The sequence below is a fragment of the Prionailurus bengalensis genome, chromosome A1 (genome assembly GCF_016509475.1).
Source record: "Prionailurus bengalensis isolate Pbe53 chromosome A1, Fcat_Pben_1.1_paternal_pri, whole genome shotgun sequence".
NCBI classification, from domain to species: Eukaryota; Metazoa; Chordata; class Mammalia; order Carnivora; family Felidae; genus Prionailurus; species Prionailurus bengalensis.
The window spans coordinates 33,639,390-33,662,992 of record NC_057343.1 but is presented as its reverse complement, the minus strand read 5'-3'; the positions used below and the strand labels follow the sequence as shown (position 1 = coordinate 33,662,992).

The following is a 23,603-nucleotide window of genomic DNA, read 5'->3' as shown; positions in this document are numbered from 1 at the left end:
ATGGTATAACAAAGTGTTCCACTTTCATTCTTTTGCATGTAGCTGTCCAGTTTTGTTGAAGACACTATAATTTCCATTGCATATTCTTTCCTCCTTTGTTGAAGATTAAAAGACCATAAGCTTGTGGATTATTTCTAGGCTTTCTAGTCTGTTCCACTGACCTGTGTCTATTTTTGTTCCAGTAATATATTGTTTAGATTACTACAGCTTTGTAGTAGTCTAGATGTAGATGTCTAGAATTGTGATATCTCCAATTTTGTTTTTCCTTTCCAAGATTGCTTTGACTATTCAGAGTCTTTTCTGGTTCAATACAAGTTTTAGGAATATTTGTTTTAGTTCTGTGAAAAATAATTTTGGTATTTTTGATAGTCATTACATCTAATCTGTAGACTGCATTCAGTAGTGTGGACATTGCACCAATATTTCTTCTTCCAATCTATGAGCATGGAATATCTTTCCATTTGTACTGTCTTCAATTTGTTTGGTTGATGTTTTATACTCTTCCAGAGTACAGGTCTTTTACCTACTTCATTAAGTTTATTTCTAGATATTTTATGATTTTTGGTATAATTTTAAGTGGAATATTTTTCTTAATTTCTCTTTCTGCTGCTTCATTATTAGTGTATAGAAATACACTGTACATTGATTTTGTATCCTGTGACCTACTGATTTAATTTATCAGTTCTAGCAGTTGTTTGGTGGAGTCTTTAGGGTTTTCTTTATATTGTACCATATCATCTGCAGATAATGACAGTTTTACTTCTTCCTTACTAATGTTGATGCCTTTTATGACTTTTTCTTGTCTAATTCCTATGGCTAGGGCATATGGTACTATGTTGAATAAAAGTGGTGAGAGAGGACATCCATGTCTTATTCCTGACCTTAGGTAAAAAGCTCTCAGTTTTTTCCCATTGAGTATGATGTTAACTGTGGGTTTTTCATGATGGCCTTTATCATGATGGTAAGGTAGGTTCCCTCTAACTCTACTTTGTTGAGAATTTTTATCATGAATGGATGTTGTATTTTGTCAAATATTATTTCTGCATCTATTGAAATGATTGTATGGTTTCCAACCTATTATTGATACAATGTATTATGTTGATCGATTTGAGAATAATGAACCACTCTTGCAGCCCAGGAATAAATCCCACTTGATTGTGGTGAATGATTTTTTTTTAATTGTCGGGTTCAATTTGTTAATATTTTGGTGAGGATTTGTGCATCTGTGTTCATCAGAGATATTGGCATGTAGTTTTCTTTCCTGTACATCTTTATTTGGTTTTGGTAGCAGGGTAATGGTGGCCTCAGAATGAATTGGGAAGTTTCCCTTCCTCTTCTAATTTTGGAATAATTTGAGAAGAATGGGTATTAAGTCTTCTTTAAATATTTGATATAATTCATCTGTGAAAGCATCTGGTCCTGGAATTGTGTTTATTGGGAGTTTTTTTGATTACTGATTCAATTTCACTGATGGTCATAAGTCTGTTCAACTTGTCTATTTCTTCTTTCTTCAGTTTCGGTAGATAATGTGTTTCTCGGAATTTATCCATTTCTTCTAGGTTGTCCATTTTTTGGCATATAATTTTTCATAGTATTCTCTTACAGTCCTCTTTGTATTTCTGTGGTGTCAATTGTTATTTCTCTTCTTTCATTTCTGATTTTATTTATTCAAGTCCTCCCTCTCCCTCCACCACCCTCTGTCTCTTTGTGTGTCTGGCTATAGGTTTATCAATATTGTTGAGCTTTTCAAAGAACTAGTTTCTGGTTTCATTTATCTGCTCTATTTTTTTAGTTTCTATTTCTCTAACCTTTATTATTTCCTCCCTTCACTGGTTTGGGGTTTTGTTTGTTCTTTTTCCTTTAGCTAATTTAGCTGTAAGGTTAGGTTGTTTTTGTTTTGTTGTTTCATTTTTTTGCTTCTTGAGGCAGACCTATATTGCTATAATCCACGCTTTTAGAACCACTTCTACACTCCAGAGATTTTGGACTGTTGTGTTTTCATTTTTTTCTATGTATTTTTTTTTCTTTCTTCTTTGATTTCCTGGTTGGCCCATTTATTGTTTAGTAACATGTTATTTAACCTCCATGTATTTGTGTTATTTTTAGATTTCTTCTTGCAGTTGATTTCTGGTTTCATAGTGTTGGGGTCAGAAAAGATGTATGGTACAACTTCCATCTTCTTGAATTTGTTGAGAATTGTTTTGTGGCCTAACATGTGATCTGTTCTGGAGAATGTCCCACGTACACTTGAATGTGCACTTGAAATGAATGTATTATTATGCTGTTTTAGGATGGGATATTCTGAATATACTTGTTAGATCCATTTTGTCTAATGGGTCATTTAAAGCCATTCTTTCCTGGTTTATTTTCTTTTTGAATGATCTATGCATTGATGCAAGTAGGATGTTTAAGTCCCCTGCTATTACTATATTACTATTGATTACTCCCTTTATGTTTGTTAATAGTTGTCTTGTGTATTTGGGTGCCTCCATGTTTGGTTCATAAATGTTTACAATTATTACATCTTGTTGGATTATTCCACTCATGATTTTGTAGTGTCCTTTTGTTACAGTCTTTGTTTTAAAGTCTATTTTGTCTGATATGTATATTGCTACCACAGCTTTATTTGCACTTCCATTTGCATGGTAAATCTTTCTCTGTGCCTTCACTTTCAACCTTCATGTGTTGTTAGGTCTGAAATGAGTTTCTCGTTGGCAGCATAGAGATTGGTTTTCCTTTTTTATCCATTCTATCACCCTTTGTCTTTTAACCGAAGTCTTAGTCCATTTACATTCAAAGTAATTATGAACAGATATGGACTTACTGCCATTTTCTTGTTTTACAGTTGTTTTTTGTACTTGTTCTTTGTTCCTTTCTTTTTTTTCTCTCCTGTCACAGTTTGCTGGCTTTCTTTAGTGATATGCACAAGAGAAAGAAATCCAAGTATATCTATTACTTGTTTTTGATATGTCATTACTATTTTTATATTTAACACATGCATATAACACTGTGTATTAAGTTGATGGTTGCTTAAGTTTGAACCCATTCTAACAGCACTAAAGTGGGGCGCCTGGGTGGCTCAGTCGGCTAAGCGTCCAACTTCAGCTCAGGTCACGATCTCGCAGTTTGTGGGTTCGAGTCCTGCATCGGTCTCTGTGCTGACAGCTCAGAACCTGGAGCCTGTTTCAGATTCTGTGTCTCCCTCTCTCTCTGACCCTCCCCCGTTCATGCTCTATCTCTCTCTGTCTCAAAAATAAATAAACGTTAAAAAAATAAAAAAATAAAATAAAAACACTATAGTATTACTCTTCTTCTACCCACACATTAGTATATGGGGTCATACCTTACATCCTTTTATTTTGTGAATCCTTTGAGTTTTGTAGATATATGTAATGTTACTGTTTTTGTGCTTCCTACTTTTCTTACTCTTGTTTATGGTCTTTCCTTTCCGTTCAGAGAGTCCCCTTTAATGTTTCTTGTAAAGCTGGGTTAGTGGTCATGAATTCCTCTAATTTTTGTTTGGGAAACTCTTTCTCTCTCTTTTTATTCTCAATTATAGCCTTGCTGGATAGAGTATTCTAGGCTGAAGATTTTTTTTCTTTCAGCACTTTTAATATATCCTGTCACTCTGACCTAAAAAGTTTCTGCTGAAAAATCAGCTGGTAGTTATATACAAGGGAAACCCTGTAAGACTATCTCATTTTTCTTGCTGGTTTTCAATTTTTCTCTTCATCTCATTATCATGCCATTTTAATTACTATGTGTCTTGATGTGGACTTGATTGGGTTGATTTTATTGGGGGCTATGCTTCCTGAATCTGAATTTCTGTTTCCTTTTCCAGATTTGGGAAACTTTGAGCCATTATTTCTTCAAATTAATTTTCTTCTTCCTTTTTGCTCTCTTCTTCTGGGATCCTTATAATGTGAATGTTATTATGCTTTATTATGTCCATGACTTCCCTTAATCTATTCTCATATTTTATTATTCTTTTTTTTTTTTTCCTTTTTCCTGTTCAGCTTGATTTCTTTCTCTTACTCTGTTCTTCAGGTCATTGATCCATTCTTCTGCTTCCTCTAGTCCATTATTTATTTCCCTCCAGTATATTTTTAATTTTAGTTGTTGAGTTCTTTACCTATGCTTGGTTCTTTACCTCTTTGTTGAGGGTCTCACTTAGCTCCTCCACTCTTCTTCCAAGTCCAGTGAGTATCTTTATGACCATTACTTTAAATTCTCTATCAGGCATATTACTCATTTTCATTCTGTTCACTTCTCTTGCTGTGATTTTGTCCTGTTCTTTCATTTGGCATATATTCCTATATCTCCTCATTTTGTCTTACTCTTTGTGTCTATGTGTTAGGAAACTCAACTATATCTTTTGCTCTTGGAAGTAGTGGCCTTATGCAGAAGAGGTCCTTTTGCTCTGCAGTGCAATGTCCCCTATTCAACAGAACCTGGCACTTGAGGGATGTCTCTGAGGTATGTTGTGTGTCCCCTACAGTTGGGGCTAACCTCTGTTTGTCTTTGGTCCAGTCATGTCCAATAACTCTCTGCCTGTTGTGGGCAGGGTTTTGTCCCTGTACTATTAATGGGCTAGTCTGGGCCACGTTGGGCTTGAAGTGGGACAGATCAGGTAATTACTATAGTTGTGGTCACATAGAACTGCAAGGTACTCTCCCTGTGTTGTTCCCTGAGAATCTTCCATTAGGGGGTGGGGTATGCAGTCATATAGATGCCTGCCCCCAGCCTATTCCTGAGCCATAGTCAGCTGCTGTGTGTGGTTATTTTCCTTTCTCCCCAGGGCAATGGAGTCACTTCAAAGTGGTGCTGGCCCATATTAGGGCTGCTTGCACACTGCCATGCTTATGGCATCACTGTGAATGGACTACTGCCAAAAGCAGGATGTCAGGGGCAGTCAGCAAGAGAGGGCAGGTTTAGGTACATAATGATAGCAAGGTTTGTGCTGTTCTGCTTGTGGGAGGGGATCTGTAGCAGCTTTAGAGAACTCCTGCTGAGGGGCAGTTTAGAGAGGGAGGGTCTGCAGAAGAGCACATGGACAGGGCACACTGTTAGCCAGCCAAGTGGACATTCTTTATACTGGTTCCCACAGGTGTGCACATATCAAGGCTGGGGAATCAGGGAGGGAAATGTCATGCATCCACTCTTCTTCTCTTGGAGAAGTCTCTTGAAGATCCCTGCCCTTGGAGCATTTGTTCTGCCATTAGTAAGTAAATCTCTTTCCCATATGCCTCAGGCATTTTTCAAATTACTGCTTTGTGGTAGACTCTGGGTCTAAAGTTCTCTCTTGTCTAGCAAGAGAGCAGGACGCAGGATTGAAAGTGAGAGATGGGTCATGTCCTGGAAAAGACAAGAGCCCCGAATAAGTGTCCTTGCCCTGTATTTGTTCAGATCAGAAGGCTTACAAACATGATGGGTGTGCACAAGGAGACAAACTGTGAACATTAACTTGGTGACATGAGGGAAAAGGGGGGTTTTGAAGATAGTTGGGGTTTGGGTGAATATAAAACAAAATCCTGGTGCCGGGCAGATGGGTAGATGTTTGTTAATGGCAGACAGGAGGCACCTTGACTGTTTAACTTAGCTAACCTAGGGGATGAGACAGGGGAAATAACCTCAGGGTTAATAAGCCACCTTTTCTTTTGTTAACTGTCTCTGCTCTTGGCTGCTTGCCTGCAGCACAGGGGTCCATAGTCCAATTCCCCAATTTACCTAATTTGGCCCTATCTTCCTGTGAAAGCAGCTTTACTGCTATAATACTAAATTGGGGGTGCTTCCACCCTGAATATCTAATCTTATTCATTTCATATACCTATGTATTGGGCACCTTTGTGCCGTTCCTATTTTAGGTCTTTGCCTCTCTCTATTCTGGGGGCCTTTACACCTCCCTATTCTCGGGGTGCCAATCTGGCTTACCCAAACTGAGGTGTGAGCATTTTATGGCTTTGTATTTCTTTATGCCTTGTTAACCTATTGGTGTAAGCTGGAGGGATTCCTAAGCTTATCACCTACACTGCTTCTAGGCTGAATCTAGGGTCATTTGTTTTGCTGCCTGTGTAAGGGCAGGGACTCAATTTCCTATCACCCTTTGACTCTTTCCAAGCCTAGTCCACTGATTTTTAAAGTTTCAGGTGTTAAGTCCAATGATTGTAACAACCCACAAAGTTAAGCCCCTCTGTTTTTCAAAGCCAAATGTTATAGGGATTTGTCTTCCTGGTGTGGATTCCTGATGCCTAGAATGCCTGATATGAGCTCTGCTCTTCTCCCTTCTCTGTGCTTTCTGTGTCCCTCCCTCTCCCTTCTTCCCACAGACAGACTCACAGGTCCGTTTGGCTCCTGACCACATTTCCAACCTTCCTACCCTTTTCTATGTGGCCACTTCTCTACATTAACTGTAGGAGTCAGTTCTGTCAGTCTTGGGTGGGTCATTTTCTGGGTTATTTACACTGATATGGGTGAGACCTTGGTGTATCCATGGGATATGATAAACTTAAGATCCTTCTACTCTGCCATCTTCCCTGGAATTCTCCTAAAAAGGATATTTTTTTTAAATAAAGTGTTTTTAAAAATGAAATGATAAATGAATCAATATCATTCTCTTTTGTCACTTTCACTTATATAATATTGATAATAGTAATTGGACATTATAAAACAACATATTCTGTAGATTCTCAACAATTCATCAATTTTCCCTTCCTTTTCTTTCCTGACTACTCTAGGAAATTTAGAAGCTTCTCTAAAATCAGTATTGCATTCACTATATATTACAGGCATACCTTAGAGATAGTGTGGGCTTAGTTCCAGACTGCTGCAGTAAAATGGGTCAAATAATTTTTTTGTTTTTCCAGTGTTTAGAAAGTTATGTTTATACCCTACTGCAGTCTATTAGGTGTTCAATAGTATTGTCAAAAAATTTACATACCTCAATTTAAAAATACTCTTTGCTAAAAAATGTTAATCATTCTCTGATCTTTCAGTGAGTCATAATCACAGATCAACATAACAAATATAATAGTGAAAAGTTTGAAATATTGTGATAATTATCAAATTGCGACACACAAAATTAAATGAGCAAATGCTGTTGGAAAAATGGCGCTGATAGACTTGTTCAGTGCAGAGTTGTCACAAACATTCAATTTGTAAAAAATGCAGTATCTGTGAAGCACAATAAAGCCAAACTTAGTAATACAAGGTATGACTCTATGTTTGCATTTGTCTTCCCTGTTAAACCAGGATTTTGTGTGTGTGATACTATAAACTTGAAGAAAAAATGAACAGAAACATATGCTAACTACATCATGCACATACAAAAATGTTGGCATGGACATGTATATTATCTCCATATATGAAATAATATTTTGCTACCAGTTTTATTATACAAAGATTTTGGGCCATAATAGACACCTGTCCCAAATATTAAGTATTTTCTGAGCAAGAAAAGGAAAACAAAAGTGAAATTTCAGTCCCTGATACTACTGAACAATCACGTATACTTCGTATGTTAAAATATACACACAGATTACAGAAATAAAAATTTTTCTTGTACTATTTCTCCCCATTCTGTGCCTTAGGGATGAGAGTAAGAAAATAGTAATAGGTACAGGTAAATTATGTCAGTGATGTGCAGATAGAAAAAAGATAAAGGTAGTTGGTATTTTAACTGTCTCTACAGTATGCAAAATAAAGCCACTAATCCAGAAAGTATGAAGAGAATACTCTTCAAACTACACCAAGACTGAGATGCTGTAAAATATAAAATGATAGCTCATTTTTACCCGTTAGTCTATTATAGATTGTGTATTTATAATAGAAAAGCATAATAAGCTCTTTTGTTTTTCTGACTTACAGCTAGTTCAATAAAATTCAAAAGCAACGTATTTGACACTGATAATCACCTAAGATGGTTACAAGATAAGAATATACTATTAAAAACAATTTTATAAAGAAATAAACATGCAAGAGACAACACTTTTGTCATCAGAATATATAACGCAATCTATTTTGTCCGTATTCTGAGCCTTAAGATTCTCTTCCATACCCCTCCTCCCAACTATTTGTTTAGTAGATATAAATGGCATCTGAACTAGAAAGAATCAGGGGCTTACTTTGCTTGGATGAAAAACAGGTTATATATTGCACATGAGATTTATATATTCTGTTGAATCTTGGGTTTGATAGGCTAGAAAAAGCTTATTCCTCAGTTTTATACTTTAGGTACAGACCTCCTCATATTTGCCTCAGGAACATTTACAAGCATGTCATACCATTCTTTTCAAGAATCCATAAAAACCAGTACCATCATTTAAGAATTTTATCTTTTTTTTTTAAGTAAGCTCTTTTCTCAGATTTTGAAACATCCCTTTGCACAGCATGGGGAGCACAAATAACTTTGGCTTTAAAACCACTAAACCCCATGTATGCTCCTTGCAATGCACAATGTAGCCATTTATTTTATGACATTTGTAAGTGAACATTATGTGATGCTATCTCCAAATAGGGGTGTTTATAGAGCTGGTGAAAGCGTAGAATGCAGACAGTTGGTAAACTGCCAATTAACCAAACCAAAATATATAGAAAATGAAAGACTCCAAGAGAGAATAATGATGACATGGATGAAAATAAATGCAATATCGTGTGATGTTTCAGATGTATAATTTTAAATGAATGTAGAATCTCCTCTCATCCTTTATAATTTAAAGGTGGGATAATTCTTTTAAGGGAAAGCTTTAAAAATATTAGGTCTGTTTTATAACATGTTAGCATTTAAATGTGTGAGTTATTGAATCCTTACAAACAAAGTAAAATGAACAATGAAATTAAAGATTATTATATTGTCCCTCTTTTCTTCACCAGTTCTGTACTTTGTTCAGTGTGCTGGCCATTAGCATAGCTCGTTGCTACTTTGAAAATTTTTATATAATGTTTTTATTATTTCTTGAAGAAATTACTATACAATATATTTGCTAGTAGGAAATTCTCCTTATTCATATTTTAAACACATCTTTAACCTTTGCAACTCTATTTTTTTTCTTACAATAGCAAGCTGGAGCTGGATATTTATAAAATTGTAGCTCATTAATATTAGGTGAAGGTTGATAAAAAAAAAGGATATATTTGTCATACTTCATCTGGTATATCATGATGTAAAAGTAGAATCCTAATCACACATCACCTAATAGTGATGTTTAAAGGAACAATTTATCTGGTGATGTATCATTTCTAGTCATTTGTCACAACTGTTTTTCTTCAACATAAATCATAACTCCCTCAATACTCAAAACCTCTTGTCCATAAATAGTAAATTTTTCTATTACTCCTTGATTGGCTTTTAAGAACTTTGATCCCTTTGCTGCTAAAATTAAGGCTTCCTAAATATACTTGTTATTTCCATATACTTGCTTAGTCTCCCCCAAAGTATCTTTTGGAAATTACCCTGTTTCCTCAATAAGTTCTTCTAGAAACTCATACTTTTGCTGTTAATCTCCTTCTACTTGTTAATTCCAGCTAAATGCCAGAATACTTCAGATGCCACCATATCCAAAACCCCTTATTCCAAATAGAATATTCTTTTTCCCTTTCAGGGTGATTCACATGAAGGAAGTAAACTATATTTCAATACCCTTGATTACTTTTTTAAAAATCAGTGTTAGCATATACTCATTGCTCAACAACAACAACAAAAAACCTTCACCGTCAACCTCTGCTGTATATCAGTCCTGAACCCACTTAGATTTTTGGAATACCTTGATTTCTCTTTTTCTTGTCAGTTATCAAGCCTGGATAAAATCATCACAAAATATATAAGTAAGTAAAGCAGCCTTACATAACACATGAGGCTTAATTGAATAGAGAAGTCCTGATTTTTTTTAATTCAAAATAATAAAAAGAAGAATTTTCAGGAAAAAAAAATTACCTGAGTTTTAGGAGTCTGGCTCAAGTTGAAAACTAACCTTATGAATAGAAAATGATAAATAAATATGTAGGTAGGTATAAAAGAAGCGCTTGAGATTTAAATTTTTAATTTAAATTAAGCCACCCTAGTTAAACTTAACAGCAAAAAAGTCAGCAACTACATACACAGACTTACACAATAGACTAGGTTTGGGAAAGCTATCCCTGTTGGCCACAAGTAATAGGACCTATATTGTAAATATTATCTTTAAATGGGCATATTATTTGCAATGGATGCTAATATCATTTATTTGATAAAAAAATTGAACTAAATTCAAATCCCTTTGATACAACTATATTTTCTCATAATTTGAAATTATTAAATACATCAAACGATCTAAAGATGATGGTACTTATTTCTAGATTCATGTGTATTTCTGGAAATTTCTGAGGATATCCTTGGCTTTTATGAACAATATAGGATCATCCTAATAATGTCATCCCCTTCAGTCCTATAGTTGTCTGATGATACTACTGTTCCAGTTCCTCAATCCTTCATCACCTTTGAAATAATCTAAAATTCAGCAAAACAGAGCTTTGGTAATAAGAAAAATATCACTCTTTATTACATGATTCCATTTGTAAAACCTGAAAGATACTTTTCAGTTATGTAATTTGAAACACAAATTGAGAGCGATTAAAAAGTGAGTGATAAAACAGAATAATTAAACTTTTGCTTATGCGTTGGTTCTACTTTATTTTGGTGTGCTGTAATTATTAAATTTAGAGACAATGGTAAATTAGAGATGTGACCTAAGCAAACTGTATCTGTACACGATTCTATACATGTACTCAAAATGAATTATTACATCTATGCTGACAGTGCAGGTATTTGTGTTTTCGCATCACATTTCTGTTTGACTATGCCACCAACTACCAATGCATCTACTTCAGTTTAGGCTCTACTCTTACATTTAGACCTAAGGGCTATATGTAGATAAACTTTTAGTTACCTTTGGAATTTCTGGTCCTGTTGTACACTATTTTGAGGACAATTTGCTACTATTGCCTTTTTAGTTGTGTTGCTTCCCACTCAAATTTAGGGAACCAGTTGCCTCCTCAATCATATTCCCCATAGATTATTAAAATCAATTGGCCATAAATTATTCAAAATGTGAACCAGTTTCCATCTTGACCTCACATAGTCAAAAGACAGTAGGATCCCATTGTTGAATTGTTTTCCCAACTATCAGTGGGGTTCAATTAATATATGTAATTATATAGGAGAAAGGAATAAAAATGCTCACAGATTTCTCTCAAAGTCTGGCTCTTTGCCTCCAATGCAGGGTTGAGTGAGAAATATGGCAGTAAGCCAAACTATCCTTCTTCCAAAATCAGCCACAATAGAATCTGCTGGATTGAAATAGAACATTAGGAGTTTAGTTTGGCACTCAGTACTCTCGGCCAGTTCTATATTTGTGACATGATTTACTGGGCCAATCGCCCAAAGAAGCTCTGTGTCTAGCTGCCCAGTTTTGAAATACAGAGAAGAGTTCATGACCACCATGCTTTGTAAACCTACATTTCTGAAAATTATGTTTCTTTATTTAAAAAGGCTGTGAGATAGCCAGATGTGTGTATTGGGGAAAATCAACCATTTTGTGAAAAGGCTTTTGTGCACAATTTCTAAAAACCATCAGTATCACTTGAATTGGTTACACATTGCTTTCTGGCAGAGTAATTTCTGTTTTTATATAGTGGGCTAAAAATGATCAGCATTGAAATTTCATTCAAAGATTCTACAAATGTATCATTAGAGATATTGTGTTTTATTAAATACGCTGTTAGGAAAACCATGTGGCCCAGTGGAAAGAACATGAACTTTGTGTCAGGTATAAATCCAAATTTGTTCACATACTTGCTGTGGCAGAATGACCAAATTTATTAACTAAATTTCTCAAGATTTCCTTTTCTAACCACTTGTAAAATTGCCTCATTGGGTAGTGGTAAGATTACATGAGTTAACCTATGCAAACCCTGACAGCAACATCCCATGAGCTATTGTTACTTTACCCATTTTTAAACTAAGAAAATTAAGGCTTCAGTAATTTCTTCATGGTCAGAAAGGAGACAGGTGGCCAAGCTCATGTTTCAATGTAGACAAAGTGACCACCAAATCCAAAATATATCTGAACAAGCATCATCCCTTCTAATATCACCTAATTTGTTTGTTCATCAACATCCTCCAAATTGGCAACATTTTTTAATGTCATTGGTATCATTGTCTCATAGTCACTGGATTCATTAAACTACCATAGCATCACCATTGTTGTTTTCATTATACACATAAGTTCTCAAATCTGGAACACCACTCATGTTGTAATGCTACAACCTCCCAGCCGTGTAAATTTGGGTGAGTCACAACTTTTCTAAACTTAAGTTTTTCCATTTTCACATTGAAATTGATATTTTTAAGTTTAAGGAAAAAATATTTGAGTAGTCTCTGGAAGAATAAATATATATGCTTATTGCAAAATGCAGTTAGCAGTAACAATTTGATCAATTATCAATAGGATGAAATATAATTCATAAAGAGTGTTTGGCCTTAATGGATGTTCAATAATGACAGTTTTTTATAAGTTCTCTTAGATTTGGATTCAGGTTAATTATTAGGCCAAAATACATCAAGTTTAAGACATTATATTCTAATTAAAAATATACTAGGTAGGAAACAAAAATTCTAAGTTGAGGTCTTATAATTGCCACTAACAAAGATGTAACCAGTCTGAACCTCATCTTCATTAAAATCTTCATTAATGTTAAGTAGACACTTCCTTCCTTACTTCCAAGAATGGTAGAAAAAATTATACTAATAAAAATATGAACTGAAATCCAGTATCAAGGTAACACTATTTGGAGTGTTAATTCTTTCTAATAGTCCTAGTTTTTTGGATGGAAATGGGAAAGATCACTAGACATTTCTCAGGATCAAATCCTGTGAATGATAAGTCTGATTAGGGCATAAATGTTGCTAATTTTGAATTTCTTTTAGACAAATAGAAAGGTGACCATAAATTATACCACAAATATTAGTACTCTTGCAATTGTCACAAATCAGAAAGTAATCTAGAAGACTAACAATAGTTATTTCTGCATATAAATAAGTGAGGATTTAATTTTTTAATAATTAGAATTCACAAAGCAAAACATGCTAAGGGAAGGAATAGCAAACTTCTCCTTTTAGTCTAAAAAGTATTTAGTCTTCATTTATGCAAATGCTCCTAATGAGGACAGTGTTGATGATTTTGACCCTTTGTACGTCACTTTTTTTCCAAGGCAAAACTTTATTTGCCCTCTTTCTCATTATGCTTCTATTTGAAATTGATTCATATTCAGAACCGAAGGTGAAGAAACCTGGGCATTCATTTAGATGATTAATTAGGAAGAAAAATTTTATTCAGTCTGAAAAAAAATGATACACAACCCTAATAGTCATTCAACATTGGCTGAAAATGAGGTGTGATTCCCAGAAGTATGATTTATTTTCCTGGGAATGAAGGAATTACTATCAAGATTAGGCTTCAACTGACTGAGCTGACTCTATGGCACTGGCTAGACATTGCAAATGCAGTCTTGACATCGGCTTACTAACACCCCTTTCTCTTAAAGCACAGAATCTGAACTAACATTGGAACTAATTACTCACCTCCTTCATATTTAAGTTAACAGATGGAATAATGTTTTTCCAAAAGACAATACTGATATATACCTGACTCTTGTTAAGGTTGACTACTTTTTTCTACCTTAAAAATTAATAGGCTAGAGTTTACAAATACATATTTCATAGATATCTTTCATATTTTTTCATCCACAGACTTTCCATCTAATATACTTTAATCACTGTCATAGTCACAAGTAATTAAGAAGCCTACCTTCCATGTCTTTCATTGAATTTAATAAATAATATAGCCCTACCTTGTGCTGCGTAGATAACACATAGAATTAGTATTTTTACCAGTGTTTACTTTTAGATTTTATTTCAGAGTATATAGCTTTGAAACAATGAGGGAAGCAAGACTTTGTTATTTTAGAAAAAAAGTAATAAGCTATAATTGGATCATTTAAAGAAAGCTTCTCTAACAAAAATATATTGTTATAATAGTAAGGCAAGACTGTAGGAGATTTGACTAACAAAGACCTGGAAACTTTACAGCACTAAAATATGAAGGGAATAACAAGGAAATAAATCACATTTATGGTCTGAGACTAATGCAAACTGAGTTAAGCCAATTTTGATAATTACATTTATTACTTTCTTTGGTCAGATATCAATAAAATTAAATAAAGACAAGTGAAGGGTAAAAATATTTTCTCTCCCCCTACTTAAATCTGCTATCAACTGGAAGCAAATATAGAGTGAGGTTTTGACACAGAACAATATGGATTTAGCAAGAAGGCAAAAATGAACAAACAAAACTACCATACAACCTTTAATTTGATAAAGCCCCAACTCTGCCACTGTATCACACTGAAAAGAACCTTGTATGGAAGGTTTGAGATTATTATGACAATATCCTACAGGCAGACTGTAGCCAGTAAGAAGATTTTCATGCAGTAAGATTAAAATGTAAGCTAAACATTTAGGACTGGATGGGGGTCTAGGCCCAGGGCATCATTCTGAAGGGCCAGCTTCTGATTCTTAGAGCTTTTATTTTTTTTTTCAACGTTTATTTATTTTTGGGACAGAGAGAGACAGAGCATGAACGGGGGAGGGGCAGAGAGAGAGGGAGACACAGAATCGGAAACAGGCTCCAGGCTCTGAGCCATCAGCCCAGAGCCCGACGCGGGGCTCGAACTCCCGGACCGCGAGATCGTGACCTGGCTGAAGTCGGACGCTTAACCGACTGCGCCACCCAGGCGCCCCTGAGAGCTTTTAAATGTTATCCATGGAAGATAAGGGTGCTTGAGCAATATTTTCCTTCAAACCACATGGCTTGAACACCATTTAAATTGAGAAAAATGTATAATGTGAATTATGTTAATTAAGAAATTCTATACTGCTGGTCAGAGATAAAGATAGTTGAAATATCACTGATTCAAGTCTTTCAATGCTAACTAAAAATGCCTTGAGTATATATCTTCTCTTAAGTTTACTTCAAATATGAACTATATAACTCTAATTTGTACACTGAAACTAATTTACTTCCACATGTATCTATAGTTAATTTTAACATTTCAGAAGAGAAAATTAGAAATATAGTTTTACCCCCCTAAATATTTCAGTATGATTCTGTAGAAAATGTCAACATCCCTTTACATGGTGAGAAATACATTCTCACAAGCTTTCTGGTGATTTAATAATAATTCATTAAATATTCTAGCCTAATACTTTCCCCCCAAATTATCTTTACAGCTCATTTTCAGTATCAAGATCTAATTTAGGACTAATCACATTTGATTGTTCGATGCTTCCAGACTCTACATTTTTAACAGTGCTTTTTGTTAACAATATTCTTAGTTGTTGAAGGGAGCAGATGTGACTGACTGTTCTATTTTGGTGAAGATTGAATTACCCCAGTTCCCTATAATTCTTGTAAATTGGGAAGTAAAAACAAGGGATTTATTAGATTCAAAGTTAAACTTTCTTAAAATTATATTATTTAATTGTATATGATAATGCTTAATTTGGCATTAAATGTTAAGTTATATTTGGTCACCCCAATATGAATAATGGTGAGATTGGCCAATTTATTAAACGGTGACAGTTTGATTCCTTCCTCATGTACTGTTTTTCCTTTTGTTAATAAAACATAACTTAGCATCACATGAATATCTAACATCCCTCCCTTTTCCCATCCAACAATTGCCAATGCCACTTGATGACTCTTATCTAAGTTAATGATCACATTAGAAGTTGAGATGTAGTGATTTTTAAGAGATCTATAATTTCATCTACATTGATTAGCTTTCATCTCTAAAGTAGAACTTCTTTCTGCTGATTGTGCAGAGCTAGTCATCTCTATGGGATGCACTTTGTACTCCATAGGAATGATAATGATCAGTTCTTTACTTAGGTTTCCTCTAAAACTCTTACCTAGAAATCATAATTTTTCAACATAATTTTCCTTGTTTCTGCTTTGTGATAGACCACTTATAGAATTATAAAATTATTTTCATTGTTCAAATGTCCATATTAACCCCCAAAATCTACAGATTCAATGCAATCCCTATCAAAACACCAATTGCATTTTTCACAAAACTAGAAAAAATAATCCTAGAATTTGCATGGAACCACTAAAGATCCCAAATAACCAAAGCAATGTAGAGAGAGAAGAACAAAACTGGAGCTATCACAATTCCAGATTTCGATATATACCACAAAGCTATAGTAATCAAAACAGTATGGTACTGGCACAAAAATAGATACATAGATCACAATAACAGAATAGAGAGCTCAGAAATAAATCCATGATTATAAGATAAATTTATGAAAAAGGGGCAAGAATATACAATGAAGAAAAAGCATATTCAATATATGGTACTGGGAAAACTGGACAAGTAAAAGAATGACACTGGTCCACCTTTTAACACCATACACAAAAATAAACTCTAAACGTGAGACCTGAAACCATAAAAATCCTAGGAGAGAACACAAAGTAATTTCTCTGACATCAGCCATAGTAACATTTTTCTAGATATGTCTCCTAAGGTAAGGGAAACAAAAGCAAAAATAAACTATTGGGACTGCATCAAAATAAAAAGCTTTTGTGCAACAAGAAAACCACCAGAAAAAGAAAAAGGCAACCTACTGAATAGGAGAAGATCTCTGTGGATGATATATCTAATAAGGGGTTATATTCAAAATATAAACAGAACTTATATGACCCAATACCAAAAAAACAATCTGATTAAAAAATAGGCAGATGACCTGAGTAGACATTTTTTTCCATTGAAACCATACAGATAGACAAGACACATGAAAAGATGGTCAACATCATTAATTATCAGGGAAATGAAAATCAAAAGCATAGTGAAACATCACCTTATACCTGTTAGGATGGCTAAAGTCAGAAGATAATATATAACAAATACTGGTGAGGATGTGCAGAGATGAACCCTTGTACACTTTGATGGATATAGCTCTATGGAAAACAGTATGGAGTTTCTTGAAAAAATTAAGAATAGAACTACCACATACATGATCCAGTAAGTGCACTACTGGATATATGCCCAAAGAATACAAAACACTAGGAGCACCTGGGGACTCGGTTAAGCATCTGACCCTTGGTTTCAGCTCAGGTCATGATCTTGGAGTTCATGGGTCTGAGCCCTGTATGGGGCTTTGCATTCACAGTAAAAAGCATGCTTGGAATTCTCTTTCTGTCCCTTCCCCCTTGTGTTCTCTCTCTCTCAAAAATAAATACATGTAAAAAGAATAAAAAACACTAATTCAAAAGTATATATGCACCCCTGTTTATTGCAGCATTATTTATGGTAGCCAAGATTGGAAACAACTTAAGTGTCCATCAACAGATGAATGGATAAAGAAGATGTGGTGTACATATGTATGTATGTATGTGTGTATAAATATACATATATAGCAAAATATATAATGTACAAATATAAATATACATACATATTTAGAATATTATTCAGCCATAGAAATATGAGATCATGACATATGAGACATATGAGACAACATGAATGGACCTAGATGGTATTATGCTAAGTGAAATAATTTAGGTGCAAAAAGACAAATCCCATATTATTTCACTCGTAAGCTGAACCAAAACAAAACAAAACAAAACAAAACAAAATCAGACTTCAAAACACAGAGAACAGGGACACCTGGGTGGCTCAGTCAGTTAAGTGTCCGACTTCAGCTCAGGTCACAATCTCACAGTTTGTGAGTTCCAGCCCCGGGTCAGGCTCTGTGCTGACAGCTCAGAGCCTGGAGCCTGCTCCAATTCTGTGTCTCCCTCTCTCTTGTCCCTCCCCCACTCGCTCTCTCTGTTAAAAGTAAATAAACATTAAAAAAAAAAACACAGAACTGATGATTGCCAGAGGGGAAGGGAGTTGGGGAGTTCAGCAAAATGGGTGAATGGGAGTGGGTGATACAAGCTCCAGTTATGGAATGAATAAATCATGAGAATAAAAGGCACAGCAGAAGGAATATAAGCAATGATATTAATAGTAATGTATCAAGACAGATGGAAGCTACACTTATAAACACAGCATAATGGGGGCACCTGGGTGTCTCAGTTGGCTGAGGGTCTGACTTTCAGCTCAGGTCGTGATCTCACAGTTCGTGGGTTCGAGCCCTGCATCAGGCTTGGTGCTGGCAGTTCAGAGCCTGGAGCCTGCTTGGGATTCTGTCTCCCTCTCTCTCTGCCCCTCCCCCACTCACACTCTGTCTCTCTCTGTCTCTCAAAAGTAAATAAACATTAAAAAAATAAAAATAAACGCAGCTATTAATATATAAACTTGCCAAATTGCTATATTGTACACCTGGAACTAATGTAACATCATGTGTCAACTGTACTCTAAAAAATAAAAATGTAAAGAATAAAAAAAATAATTATTATTTTATTACAGTGATTTAACATATCACTGTAGCTACTTGGGAATGAAATTATGAATTGTTTCTTTTCTTTGTTTCAGATTGCTATTTAAACTCTCTTCAATATCCGAAAATAACCTAGTCATAGCCCTTACCAAATCTATCATCATATGAATTGACGAAATTCAATTCATCCAGATCTACCATTGTTGACTAGGAACATTTTTTTTTCTTTTTGCAATTTTTCAATGGATGAATTGTTGTATGTGAATTGGTCATACTATAACCCTGATATTCTCTTGTTTTTCATCCTTCCACAACAAGGCAACTTTTCTCCATCTACAGTGATTACAGTAATGCTCTTTTAATTGGATTGAGGAATTCTTTAGATAAAAAAAAATAGTCCTCATTCCTAGCAGACAGTCATCTTCAGAAACCTTTAGGGTATTATGTCATAAGACTGTCTTGTATATAAAATCATTTAGTTTTATCAATATGCTTTTGCTGTTAAGTTTCACATTGATTGGTACTTTATTTGCTTAAAACCTAAACATTGTCAGTTAAAAAGAAATCCACTCTGGTGTCTAGATCTTGCCATTTAAATTCTAGGTTTGCTTTTTGTTTTTTGGGTTTTTTTATGTATGTATTTATTTTTGATACTTGGTAAAATTTTATCCAAGAAGCAGAATGTATACACACACACACACATACACACACATATATTTAAAAACAGGCGTGCCTGGGTGGTACAGTCAGTTAAGTGTCCGACTTTGGATCAGGTCATGATCTCATGGTCCATGGGTTTGAGCCCTGCATTGGGCTTTGTGCTGACCACTCAGAGCCTGGAGCCTGCTTTGGATTCTGTGTCTCCCTTTCTCTTTCTGCCCTTCCTTGCTCGTGCTCTGTCTCCTCAGTCTCTCAGAAATTAAAAACAAAAATAAAAAAAAAAGTAAAAACAGGAACCATTAGACAATGAAATAGGAAACTAAGAGTGATTTAGGTTTTGGTGGCCCTTGACTATTTTTTTTTTTAAGTTCCTTAAAGACTGTATCAAGATAAAAGGATGGTTTTGGGCAGCTCTGATTCTGGGTCCCTTGGGGCTAACAAGTGATGAAATTAAAAACAAAGCAAAACAAAAAGACTCTCAAAAAGGTCAGATAACACCATTTCCTGCCCTGCCCCCAAGATAAAAAAATGTGAATACTGTTAGTAATAATTCAGAATTCATCTTTATCTCCTACCTGCTTCATCAGTGGAAGTTTTTTGTTTTTGTTGTTTTTTTAGACATTTATACTGTGTATATAGGTATAAACTTGTGTTAGATGACAAGTGATATTTTTTTAAGTCCAGGTAGAGAAAGAAGCAATCATTTTTAACTAAAACACTTCTACATTTTTTGATTATTGTTCAACTTGCTACCATTTAGAAAAAAAGCAAAATTTCCATAGTGTTCATTTCAAATCTTACTGCTTTACAACTGTGGTATACCTTCCACTAAAAATAAAAAGATGAAGCAGTCAATCCAGTGATTCCTTGGACATGGCTTCCATTGGGAAGAGATGGGACGGACGTGATGGCAAAGAGAGGACCAACAGATAAAAGGTAAGTTAAACATACAAGAGTTTTCTTTAAAGAAAACAAAGAAAAAGAAAATGTTAGCTTCAAGAAAAAGGAAAAACATTGAAAGCCCATGTGTCAAGCTATAACCAAAACCATGTTCTATCTTAAGTAGGTTTTGTTTGTTTCCCCCTTTTTCTTTTTTCTCTTTTTTTTTCACATAAAATCTCTCCCCAAACCATCATCACTTTTTTAATGCTGCCCAAACTGTGCTTCATCTTCAGATCCTTCATCTCCAAATTTCTCAGGTGGAGGGCTTGCAGAAGGTTTCTTTTCTGGAGAGCTTTCTGGTTCCTCCTCTTTGGGAGAAGGAGTCTTTTCCTTTGATGCCCTGGAAGCTGTTGGAGACAGCCTTCTTCCCTTTGCCTTTCTTTCACGGGGATTGGTGTCACTGCAGCCTTTAGCTTGAGTTTGGGAATTTGCTTTACTTTTCTCTCAGGTTTGGACTTTTTAGTCATCTTTTTGGTTTTTTTTTTCTTTTCTATTTTTAAATAACTTTAAAGTCTATTTATTCATTTTGAGAGAGAGAGAGCGCACGAGCAAGGGAGGGGCAGAGAGAGAGAGGAAGGGAGAGAATCCCGAGCAGGCTCCTCCATGCTGCCAGCACAGAGTTCAACACAGGGCTCAATCCAACCAACTGTGAGATCATGACCTGAGTGAAAATCAAGATTCAGGCCCATAACCAACTGATCCACCCAGGCACCCCTGTTTTTATTTTTTGAACTGCCATAGTCACTTTTATTATTGTTTTCTATTAGGAAATCATCTCAGCCAGAATCTTTCTCATGGAATGGTGCCTCATCCTCCACTTCTTGTTCTTCTCCACTGCCCACATCTTCTATGAGCCTCTCTCTGTGTTTGGAAGCTACTTTAGAGCCTGCCTGCCATTGCTGGAACACACTTTTGTGACCTTCTTTTGCATCTTCAAACTGTCCTCTGAGTGAGAATTATCCTTCTTGGTCTCCACATCTTTTTCTTCTGAGTTCTCACTGTCTTCTTATGAATTCATTCAAGAAGTTAATTTTAACTTCTCAGGAAGATGATTGAATTTTCTTAGCTGGAGTGTCTAAATCTCTTCCATAGTCTTCATCATCATCAGATTCCTGAAACTGAATAGTCAATGACCTTTCTATTTCTGACAGGCTGAGACATGTTTGTTGTCAAAACAGGACCCAGTGTAGAAGCCGAAGACCAGGACCCCTCTTCCCAACTTTGGCCAATGGGGCCATTGATGTGGAACCTGGAGCTGCTGGCTTCTCAAACTCCACTGCTTCTTGGTTCAGTGCCCCTTAATCAGACAGGTTCCCCTTCTCCCCCATCTCTTCCTTCTTATTTTTTTATTAATTTGTCTTTTGGGGCTTCCTAGGAACTTACCTATTTAAATAAAGGCCACATTGATACAGTAACCCAAGTCCTTTTGTACCCAGTGGAGTCAGTTTTCCTAACCTAGCATACTTCAAGTGCTGGTCTAATCTAACATGGATAAACATGTTATTGAAGAAGGTTTTCAGCAATATTTCATCAAATAAACTTAGATTGACATTCAGATTTTCCCAGTATAAACCTGTTGATGGTGTGATTAAGGCTTGACAAAGATCATAATTTTGTAAAATTATGAAACTGATCACTGATATCCATGTGAAGTCCTCTTTCAAACAGTTGGTGTAAGTTGCAAAGTTTTAAAAACTGAGCATGGTAGAAAATATGTAATACTCAACTATTCTCACCCTTTGGGGTTGTGTCACAGTCCTAGAACTCTGAAGAAGTCCACATTTTATCATGAACAGAGGAGATAATTCTATCCATGGCCAGACTAGAATATTACTTGAATCCTAAAATACAGTATTATCATATCTGCCTACAGTCAACTCTAAAAATACTTGTCAGAGTAGATAGCTGTGTTTCTATCAAACCTCCAAGATAAAGTTACATGGTTATTTTTTGTGTCAAATTGTCAATACCTGCTTTTGTGGAAGAATTTAATATGAGATTTGTTTTCACTGTAATAAAACACCTGGTGTCTCAGTTGTGAGGAAAAGGAAATATGTCCTAACCTACCTTTAATTATGTGAGATTATTGATATTGATATCTACCAAAAGAACTCGACAATAATGAATAATCAAATTGGATCTGGTAAGTTAGCAAGAAAGAGCACCAAAATATTAATACTGCATATGGCTGAGTAGTATGGAAAGACTTCCTCTGTTTAAATTTAAAAGAATGTACTAAACTTTAAAGGAATTATATTATATCCAAATTCAATAGACTACTGGATGCTTAAAAAGTTCTATAGCCCTCTCATCTGACCAACAGTGTATCATACCATAGCTAAAGCCATAATTTTGAGAAAAGTATTCAGACATTCTCAGTTACCATTTATTTGAAGCAATAATGGTAATTTCAAAGAGAATATATTCTTTCATGCAGTATTTCAGCTTAGGTGAAAACCCAGAAATTACATCACTTATATTTCCAGCACATCTTTGATCCTGGCTCCTAAAATGACACTGTTTCACTGATAAAAATGTAATGTAATATATATGATTTTACTTAGGCATACCTTATTAAACATATCTTTATTTATTATCAGAAAGAAAACATTACAGAATCATATTACATTACTGTAAGGACTTTATTACCAGATTTAAGGATGTCAATATAATGTAATAAAATTACTTTAAAATGATGAAAGGAATAAAACATTCTACTAGAAAGCTCATAAAGAGCATAGGATGGAAACATGAGATAAATACTGTATACAATAATTTAATAAATGCTACATTTAATGTTATTAGTGGTAGATTCCAGTCATGCCATATTTTATTTAAAAGTTTACATGCCAAGATAACCAAAAGATACCCAAGGATTGCTCAAATTCTATCATTTATTGTATGTATGCAGTAATATATGAAGGGAAAAAGAGTGTTATATATTCTCCCTAATATCTCTTATTATTTTATGGTACAAGTTTAGCATACTGCAGATATATCTGTGAGTATAAATCAATATTAGAAACAAAAGCCATATAACTATCACCTTTTTTCAATGGAGAAACAAAATGGATAATTGTTCCATTTGCTACATTTTATTAATTCTAAGATACATTTAATCATATAATGATCCTTTCTATAAATTTACTACTAAGTGAAAGGGCGGGCCTACACCGGCCGACTTCATCTTGTTCTGTGTCCTTCACCTTGACCACACCTCCTCCCCTTGAGTAACCCCCCCTCACCTGCCTAACAGGACTCGGACCCTTCCCCAGGACCCTTCCCCAGCCAATCGGCTGAGGCCATAGCCATTACCTCACCAACTGCCCCCAGGCCCCAATAAAACCTTTGTCCTTTTGAAACTCGCTCTCTCTCTCTGGTATCTCACCGCGGCTCTCTCTCTCTGGTATCTCACCGCGGCCTCGGTGCAGGTAGGGGATTGAGCTTGAGCTAGCTCGAATAAAGGCTCTTTGCTTTTGCATCGGACTCAGCTCCCTAGTGGTCTTTGGGGATCACGAATTCTGGGCAT

General features: G+C 35.2%; 1 pseudogene; it reads right to left on the bottom strand.

The window, feature by feature from the left end:
* Positions 1 to 20,181: 20,181 nt before the first annotated feature.
* Positions 20,182 to 21,254, bottom strand: LOC122497478 (annotated as a pseudogene).
* Between the last annotated feature and the right edge of the window lie 2,349 nt (positions 21,255 to 23,603).